Source organism: Schistocerca cancellata, chromosome 1, assembly GCF_023864275.1.
Source record: "Schistocerca cancellata isolate TAMUIC-IGC-003103 chromosome 1, iqSchCanc2.1, whole genome shotgun sequence".
NCBI classification, from domain to species: domain Eukaryota; kingdom Metazoa; phylum Arthropoda; class Insecta; order Orthoptera; family Acrididae; genus Schistocerca; species Schistocerca cancellata.
Window position 1 is genome coordinate 80,655,797 of NC_064626.1, and position 9,893 is coordinate 80,665,689.

At 46.2% G+C, this 9,893-nt stretch overlaps 1 pseudogene; it reads left to right on the plus strand.

Annotated features, from left to right (window-relative positions):
* Nucleotides 1-7,840: 7,840 nt before the first annotated feature.
* LOC126100782 (5S ribosomal RNA) lies at nucleotides 7,841-7,957 on the plus strand (annotated as a pseudogene).
* The last annotated feature ends 1,936 nt before the right edge of the window (nucleotides 7,958-9,893 follow it).

Consider the following 9,893-nt stretch of genomic DNA (forward strand, 5'->3'; position numbering starts at 1 on the left):
GACTATCAGATCGATTGTGTGGTTGGATTGAAGAGTTCTTACATAACAGAACGCAGCAAATCATTCACAACGGAGAGAAGTCTTCCGGAGTGGTGTGCCGCAGGGAAGTGTCATAGGACCGTTGCTAATCACAGTATATATAAATGACTTTACGGGTAACATCGGAAGTCCGCTGAGGCTTTTTGCGGATGATGCTGTAGTATATCGAGAGGCAGTAACAAAGGAAAATTGTATTGAAATGCAGGAGGATCTGCAAAGAATTGACGCATGGTGCAGGGAATGGCAATTGAATCTCAATGTAGACAAGTGTAATGTGCTGCGAATACGTAGAAAGAAAGATCCTTTATCATTTAGCTACAATAAAGCTGGTCAGCAACTGGAAGCGGTTAATTCCATAAATTATCTGGAAATAGGTATTAGGAGTGATTTAAAATGGAATGATCATATAAAGTTGATCGTCAGTAAAGCAGATGCCAGACTGAGATTCATTGGAAGAATCCTAAGGAAATGCAATCCGAAAAAAAAGGAAGTAGGTTACAGTACGCTTGTTCGCCCACTGCTTGAATATTGCTCACCAGTGTGGGATCCGTACCAGATAGGGTTGATAGAAGAGATAGAGAAGATCCAACGGAGAGCAGCGCGATTCGTTGCAGGATCATTTAGTAATCCCGAAATCGTTACGCAGATGATAGATAAACTCCAGTGGAAGATTGCAGGAAAGACGCTCAGTAGCTCGGTACGGGCTTTTGTTGAAGTTTCGAAAACGAACCTTCACCGAGGAGTCAAGCAGTATATTGCTCCCTCCTACGTATATCTCGCGAAGAGACCATGAGGATAAAATCAGAGAGATTAGAGCCCACACAAAGGCATACCGACAATCTTTCTTTCCACGAACAATACGAGACTAGAATAGAAGGGAGAACCGATAGAGGTACTCAAAGTACCCTCCGCCACACACCGTCAGGTGGCTTTCAGAGTATGAATGTAGATGTAGATGTAGATGTCCGACACGACGTTAGGAGTTACTCCATGACCTTTGTCACCTCGTTGTGTACGTGGCATCGAGGGTACTCTCAATACTGACGGTAGATACGCTCGAAGTTACGTTAATTCTATTCATAAGCAAAAAATGGTAACATTCTACCCACATGTGAAATTTAATGGGACTGTGCTTCATTAAATAAAAATTAATGCATAAATACTGTTCCTGATTTAATGTAGGAAAGTGTTTTACTGTAAGAAACATAATAACTTGTAAACTGCTTACAATAGAACTAAGGTCTAACATTGTAGTTATAAGGCACTTATGATTATTATTCAAAAGATGGTCCAAGACAATTTTGATCTCTCTTCATGTTTTGTTCTGAGGTAACGTAGTGGCAGTTCCTGTAAGAAAGAATATTGCCCAGTTTCATAGTAAAATGCTCTCAAGTTGATGTCAACAACACTTTTCTATGGAGAATACGATACACATAATTTTGTTTAAGGAGAACGAGAATTTTTACGAGTTTTTTAAGAACGTAATTTCAGATATGGATTTGTGCAGGCTGATCATGAAAGACCTAGATCATCGTTCCAAACTGCATTAAACTTTGAACAGCAGTTGCCAGTTTATTTAAAAAAACACTAATTACTCATACGAAACTGGAAACTTGCTGTAAAACGTTCAGTCAATTATTTAATATTTAATAGTTTATTCAATCAGTTCTGCTACCCTTCTTGTTGACGGTATCCTAAGAATAATGCGACAGTGAAAGTTCGTCAGCTCTCAATAACAAATGAAATGGCTCCAAGTACTATGGGACTTAACATCTGAGGTCATCAGTCTCCTAGACTTAGAACTACTTAAACCTAAGTAACCTAAGGACATCACACACATCTATGCCCGAGGCAGGATTCGAACCTGCGACCGTAGTAGCAGCGCGGTTCCGAACTGAAGCGCCTAGAACCGTTCGGTCACAGCGGCCGGCTTTTCATAACAACCCTCTCTGTGGTGCCAAGTATGGAATGACACATTTTCGATCTGCGAGCTCGTCTTTCGTAGCTCGTAGCGTTTACAGTGAACACCTGCCTGTATTCGCGCAGCTGAGAGATCGTTGATGTGTAGCTACGTAAGGGTAGCGACACTGGCAGCGCAATTGCGTGCAGTTGTCAGAGTCACATCACCATGCTGAAAATTTGATGCAAAAGTTTGGGTATCTTTCAGATCTACAATTTCCACAAACACCACAGAACTTAGACTTTAAGATAGTCGTCTGCAGCTTATACAGAATATGAAGGTTTTATTTGTCCCAATCAGTTAGGTTTCATTATACACTCCTGGAAATGGAAAAAAGAACACATTGACACCGGTGTGTCAGACCCACCATACTTGCTCCGGACACTGCGAGAGGGCTGTACAAGCAATGATCACACGCACGGCACAGCGGACACACCAGGAACCGCGGTGTTGGCCGTCGAATGGCGCTAGCTGCGCAGCATTTGTGCACCGCCGCCGTCAGTGTCAGCCAGTTTGCCGTGGCATACGGAACTCCATCGCAGTCTTTAACACTGGTAGCATGCCGCGACAGCGTGGTCGTGAACCGTATGTGCAGTTGACGGACTTTGAGCGAGGGCGTATAGTGGGCATGCGGGAGGCCGGGTGGACGTACCGCCGAATTGCTCAACACGTGGGGCGTGAGGTCTCCACAGTACATCGATGTTGTCGCCAGTGGTCGGCGGAAGGTGCACGTGCCCGTCGACCTGGGACCGGACCGCAGCGACGCACGGGTGCACGCCAAGACCGTAGGATCCTACGCAGTGCCGTAGGGGACCGCACCGCCACTTCCCAGCAAATTAGGGACACTGTTGCTCCTGGGGTATCGGCGAGGACCATTCGCAACCGTCTCCATGAAGCTGGGCTACGGTCCCGCACACCGTTAGGCCGTCTTCCGCTCACGCCCCAACATCGTGCAGCCCGCCTCCAGTGGTGTCGCGACAGGCGTGAATGGAGGGACGAATGGAGACGTGTCGTCTTCAGCGATGAGAGTCGCTTCTGCCTTGGTGCCAATGATGGTCGTATGCGTGTTTGGCGCCGTGCAGGTGAGCGCCACAATCAGGACTGCATACGACCGAGGCACACAGGGCCAACACCCGGCATCATGGTGTGGGGAGCGATCTCCTACACTGGCCGTACACCACTGGTGATCGTCGAGGGGACAATGAATAGTGCACGGTACATCCAAACCGTCATCGAACCCATCGTTCTACCATTCCTAGACCGGCAAGGGAACTTGCTGTTCCAACAGGACAATGCACGTCCGCATGTATCCCGTGCCACCCAACGTGCTTTAGAAGGTGTAAGTCAACTACCCTGGCCAGCAAGATCTCCGGATCTGTCCCCCATTGAGCATGTTTGGGACTGGATGAAGCGTCGTCTCACGCGGTCTGCACGTCCAGCACGAACGCTGGTCCAACTGAGGCGCCAGGTGGAAATGGCATGGCAAGCCGTTCCACAGGACTACATCCAGCATCTCTACGATCGTCTCCATGGGAGAATAGCAGCCTGCATTGCTGCGAAAGGTGGATATACACTGTACTAGTGCCGCCATTGTGCATGCTCTGTTGTCTGTGTCTATGTGCCTGTGGTTCTGTCAGTGTGATCATGTGATGTATCTGACCCCAGGAATGTGTCAATAAAGTTTCCCCTTCCTGGGACAATGAATTCACGGTGTTCTTATTTCAATTTCCAGGAGTGTAGCTAGTCTATCGTATTTTTTTGCGCTATGTGAGAACATGAATGTCTCCTGAACCAAAAACGAACGATGAATTGCACTACTCCGTACGTCATAGGAAGGCATCGCTCTCCTGCGAGATACGTGAGAGAGATTTGCCTCACCTGTGGACGTGTTGCAGATGTCCTGAGGCACAACCCGCCGGGAATCACGTCCTCATGTGACCTCGCAGAGGCGCATCTCGCTTCAAGGGCGGCGAGAAACGTGCAGGAAGAAGCTGGCAACATGATCGCTCTCCGTGTTGACTAGTTTACAACACTCCTTCTTCCCTGCGTATGTGTGTGTGTGAGAGAGAGAGCGAGAGAGAGAGAGAGAGAGAGAGAGACAGAGACAGAGAGAGCGTTAGTGTGTGTGAAACAGTATAAAAACAGCTGCGAATCCTCAACTTTTTGGTGTTTAAAATTGGCTTTCAGAATCGCAGCACTAGTGTGTTTCCACAAGGAAGCAAGCAGCATACAAGCAATTTCAAATGAACACCAAAGAATCAAAAATGTTCAAATGTGTGTGAAATCTTATGGGACTTAACTGCTAAGGTCATCAGTCCCTAAGCTTACACACTACTTAACCTAAATTATCCTAAGGACAAACACACACACCTATGCCCGAGGCAGGACTCGAACCAAAGAATCGGTCACCTTCTTTCATCAGTTTCTGTTTCTTTATGCGGTCGGCATTGTTACATGGGTTAGGTCAAAGTTAGTGATAGTTGGTGACCAGATAACCTTCCTAACGCCACCACTCCCTTCAGGACGGAAACTGTGTACCCAGTCTATCTCTGTCTACTGTAAATCTATAAGCAAGTGTGAGAGCCTTTTCTACGAGGGGTTCATCAAGTAACGCAACACATTTTTCTTCTGAAAGTAGGTTGGTTTTATTCAGGAAATACATCATACTGTTCCTCACTCTTCTGGCTACAAAACCCTATTTTTGAACGTAATCTCCGTTCAGTGCGACAGCCTTTCGCCACCTTACTGTGAGGTCCCGTATGCCCGTATGGTACCACTCCACTGTTCGACGTCAGAGCCAGCGTCTTGTTGCAGCAGTAACTCCCCATCATCCACCAACTGCTTCCCGCGAAGTGCATCCTTCATCAGATATAATGTCCCTTTTGAAATATTCAAGCTGATATATTTGAGGTAAATATTAAAAGGACTCTCAATAATATCATATGGACATAAACGACAAATTAATTATGAAAATGTATTAAATTACCTCCAAAGTAAAACTATATCGATTGCAATGTTGTAAAAAGACACTATTTGTATCAGATGAAATCGTAGTGCATAACGTTCTCGAAACTAACATTATTATCTTTTTCATTATATATAAGAGGAAAAAGATATTTAAAATCGAGTCAGATCATTTCTGCTGCTGTATGTAAGGTACGCTTGCTGTAGCTTTTGTTCTTTTTGTTGCCGGCCGCGGTGGTCTAGCGGTTCTGGCGCTGCAGTCCGGAACCGCGGGACTGCTACGGTCGCAGGTTCGAATCCTGCCTCGGGCATGGGTGTGTGTGATGTCCTTAGGTTAGTTAGGTTTAAGTAGTTCTAAGTTCTAGGGACTTATGACCTAAGATGTTGAGTCCCATAGTGCTCAGAGCCATTTGAACCATTTGTTCTTTTTGTTCTCGTACGTAGCGAATAATTCAAATGTGTATTCTGCGCTTTGTTGGAACACATTTACCAAAAGTGAGGGCATTGTGTTACTTAAAGAACCCATGCACACAATTCTCCCTGAATTAATAATTGCAAGACGTTATGTAGCATTTTTTCAGTCTCTGTGAAGCGAGCAGCATTGACTGGCAACAATTGGCCGCCATTACGCGGCGTATTTAAATTTATTTTTCTGTGTAACATATCACCACAGCTGGAGCAGAAAGAATCATTTCAAGTTATTCAATTAGCTAAAGTGCAAAGCTTCACTAATTTTATTTCGTCAAAAAACGTATACTTTCAAAGATACGATTTATTCAAGGTCAGTGAACTTAGCCGGCATTACATTTCGCCGAAAGCATTTGAAAGCCTGGCGCATATATATATATTCCCTTTCTTGTGTTTCACTTATAATAATAATAATTAATAACTACAGAAAGGAATGGATAATATACGGACCAAACAGATAAAAGTCGCGAGATCCGGCTGTACCGTCGATGGTGGGGCTTTTTCAGCTCCTCTTGAGCGTGCAGACTTGTGTGAGGCCTTGCGTTGTCACGAAAAAGATCCGTCTTCAGCCCACAAGTGGCCCATCGGTACCATCCGACCGCCGTGTCATCCTCAGCAGAGGATGCGGATAGGAGGGATGTGTGGTCAGCACACCGCACTCCCGGTCGTTTTTTTACCAGTGCCGCTACTATTCGGTGGAGTAGCTCCTCAGTTGGCATCAGGAGGCTGAGTGCACCCCGAAAAATGGTAACAGCGCATGGCGGGCCAGATGGTCACCCTTCCAAGTGCCGGCCACGCCCGACAACGTTTAACTTCGGTGGTCTGGGGTGAACCGGTGTATCCACTGCGGCAAGGCCTTTGCGAGAATAACGCATAAATCGTCCCAGCAGACCGTCGCCATGATTTTACCGGCTGAGTGTTCGGCTTTGAACTTTTCTTCGGAGAGTAGGTGGTGTGGCACCACTCTGTGGATTGCCGTTTTGTTTCCGGTTCGAAGTGATAAACCGTTATTTCATCGCCTGTGATGAAAGACGAAAATTGTGACGATCGCCGTCGTAACGCGCAAGCAATTTCGCACAGATGGTCCTTCGTTACTCTTTAGGCGGTGTTACGTTATACAGGGTTATTACAAATGATTGAAGCGATTTCACAGCTCTACAATAACTTTATTATTGCAGATATTTTCACAATGCTTTGCACACACATACAAAAACTCAAAAAGCTTTTTAGGCATTCACAAATGTTCGATATGTGCCCCTTTAGTGATTCGGCAGACATCAAATCAAGTTCCTCTCACACTCAGCGCAGCATGTCCCCATCAATGAGTTCGAAAGCATTGTTGATGCGAGCTCGCAGTTCTGGCACGTTTCTTGGTAGAGGAGGTTTAAACACTGAATCTTTCACATCACTATGCGTGAAACTTGCCCGCACGCGTTCAACCGTTTCTTCGTTCACTGCAGGCCGACCCGTTGATTTCCCTTACAGAGGCATCCAGAAGCTTTAAATTGCGCATACCATCGCCGAATGGAGTTAGCAGTTGGTGGATCTTTGTTGAACTTCGTCCTGAAGTGTCGTTGCACTGTTATGTCTGACTGATGTGAGTGCATTTCAAGCACGACATACGCTTTCTCGGCTCCTGTCACCATTTTGTCTCTCTGCGCTCTCGAGCGCTCTGGCGGCAGAAACCTGAAGTGCGGCTTCAGTCGAACAAAACTTTATGAGTTTTTCTACGTATCTGTAGTGTGTCGTGACCATATGTCAATGAATGGAGCTACTGTGAATTTATGAAATCGCTTCAATCATTTGCAATAGCCCTGTATACAGGGTGTCCCAGCTATCTTGTCCACCCAAAATATCTCTGGAACTATAACAGCTATTGGAAAACGACTTCCACCGGTATCAATGTAGGGCTGGGGCCCATGAATGTACATATTTGGAAACATTCTAAATCGAAAGTATATTTGTTTTTTAACACACACTTACGTTTTTTTTAAATGGACCTCCTATATTTTTTCTTCAGCAATCCATAGCATTACGAAGCACATACACAATGGCGTTGATTGCATCGCAATATTCCCATTACATCCCGAGATATTGAGACGCGAAGTTGACGCTTGAAACACCCGACATGCGCTGCTAGCGCACGTTCTGAGGCTCAGGCGTAAACCCCATGCTGCCCGTAATCGCGATGTGATTAACATGTGTAATCACACTTCCATACTTATCAAGAGGTCCGAAACGAATAATACGGTCTGCTGCCATCAACTCTCATAAGCATATAATGGTTTCCCTCTTGCACGTTTTACGTATCTACGTACACAATATGAACCAGTACCGATCGGTGTACACCCGTCAGGTTGTCTTATTTATCCTGCACACCCAAAATAAGGTTTATCTAATGCGTTCTATGGCAACGGCCTTGCCGCAGTGGATGCACCGGTTCCCGTGAGATCACCGAAGTTAAGCGCTGTCGGGCGTGGCCGGCCCTTGGATGGGTGACCATCCAGCCGCCATGTGCTGTTGCCATTTTTCGGGGTGCACTCAGCCTCGTGATGCCAATTGAGGAGCTACTCGACCGAATGGTAGCGGCTCCGGTCAAAGAAAACCATCGTAACGAACGGTAGAGCGGTGTGCTGACCACACGCCCCTCCTATCCGCATCCTCACCTGAGGATGACACGGCGGTCGGATGGTCCCGATGGGCCACTTGTGGCCTGAAGACGGAGTGCTTTAATGCGTTATATGACCCATTGTGCCTGTCGCGCAGGGCCTGGCTCCATCTAGTCAAGAGTCCAACGTAGTTCCCACTACTGCCACAGTTACCAAATGGTTCAAATGGCTCTGAGCACTATGGGACTCAACATCTTAGGTCATAAGTCCCCTAGAACTTAGAACTACGTAAACCTAACTAACCTAAGGACATCACACACACCCATGCCCGAGGCAGGATTCGAACCTGCGACCGTAGCAGTCCCGCGTTTCCGGACTGCAGCGCCAGAACTTCTAGACCACCGCGGCCAGCCACAGTTACCACTTCGCCTTGTTTATGATTTGCGACCCATGCAAACTCCAGTACTCCACCACCCTCCGAGCATCCCATCTGTTGTTGCTTTGGCGTGCAGTACACCGCTTGCCAGTGTAGTCGTGCATCAGAGAAATCCAGTGACGGCACGGAGGTAGTACACATTGTGAATAAACGTTGTGTTGTGGAACTTATACTGTACAGTATAATGTACACACATGAAGATATGGTAGAAATGCTGCTGATCTATGGAGAATGTACGTTGACGGTAAATACGTTATGAGATTGCTTGTTTGTTGATAGTACTGTTAGCGAACATTATGATTATTAAGTTAATATGTCTGTTTTCTACCCTACTCTACATACCTGTACTGTACCCTGTTGTAGGTGGACGAAATGCTGTTCAGGCAGAATGACTGTACAGAAGACGATTCCCTGACAAGCCATCGCCTTCGCACCGGATGTTTGGTCGTCTCACATCTCGTCTACGTGAAACGGGAAGCTTAAATCCAAGACCTCGACATCGTCCTAGAACACGCACAGATGAACGTGCTGAAGTTGTTGTGCTCGCTGCCATAGCTGTGAATCCTCACATCAGCACACGTCAAATTGAACGTGAAGTAGGTGTGTCGAAATCAAGTGCACAGCGTATTCTTAAACGTCATAAATTTCATCCTTACCATGTTCATTTACACCAGGATCTTCATGGAAATGACTTCCGCAATAGGGTAACATTTTGTCGGTGGGCTCAGCAAAAACTTCTGACTAATCCAAATTTTTTGCAGATGTTCTCTTTACCGACGAGGCATCATTCTCCAACAAAGAAATTGTCAATATGAGGAATATGCATTATTGGTCCGTAGACAATCCAAAATGGCTCCGTCAGGTAGAGCATCAACGTCCGTGGAAAGTTAATGTTTGGTGTGGGATTATTGGACCTTTCTTTATAAATGGCATCCAAAATGGCAGACAATACTCCAGATTTATACGACACAATCTTCCTGTTCTCTTGGACACCGTACCTCTGAACCGGAGAATGGTCATGTGGTATCAGCATGACGGATGCCCTGCACAATACGCCTTACGAGCACGACGACTTCTGAACCGTAAGTTCCCTGGTAGGTGGATTGGACGAGGTGGCCCAGTTAGGTAGCCTGCCCGATCTCCGGACCTTACACCGCTGGATTGTTTTCTGTGGGGATCAGTGAAGGATGCTGTTTACCAACAAGAACCAACAACACCAGAGGACATGAAGCAACGCATTATTGATGCTTGTACAGCTATCAAAGAGGAAACAGAAGCACGAAGTAGGGCATCCTTCATCCGCAGAGTGACCCTATGTATGCAAGCCAGTGGGCATCACTTTGAACATGAGATGTGAACGCTATGTTTAGTATGTAGTGCTGGTATCACAGTGGAAGTTTCTACGAAGGGCCATTTT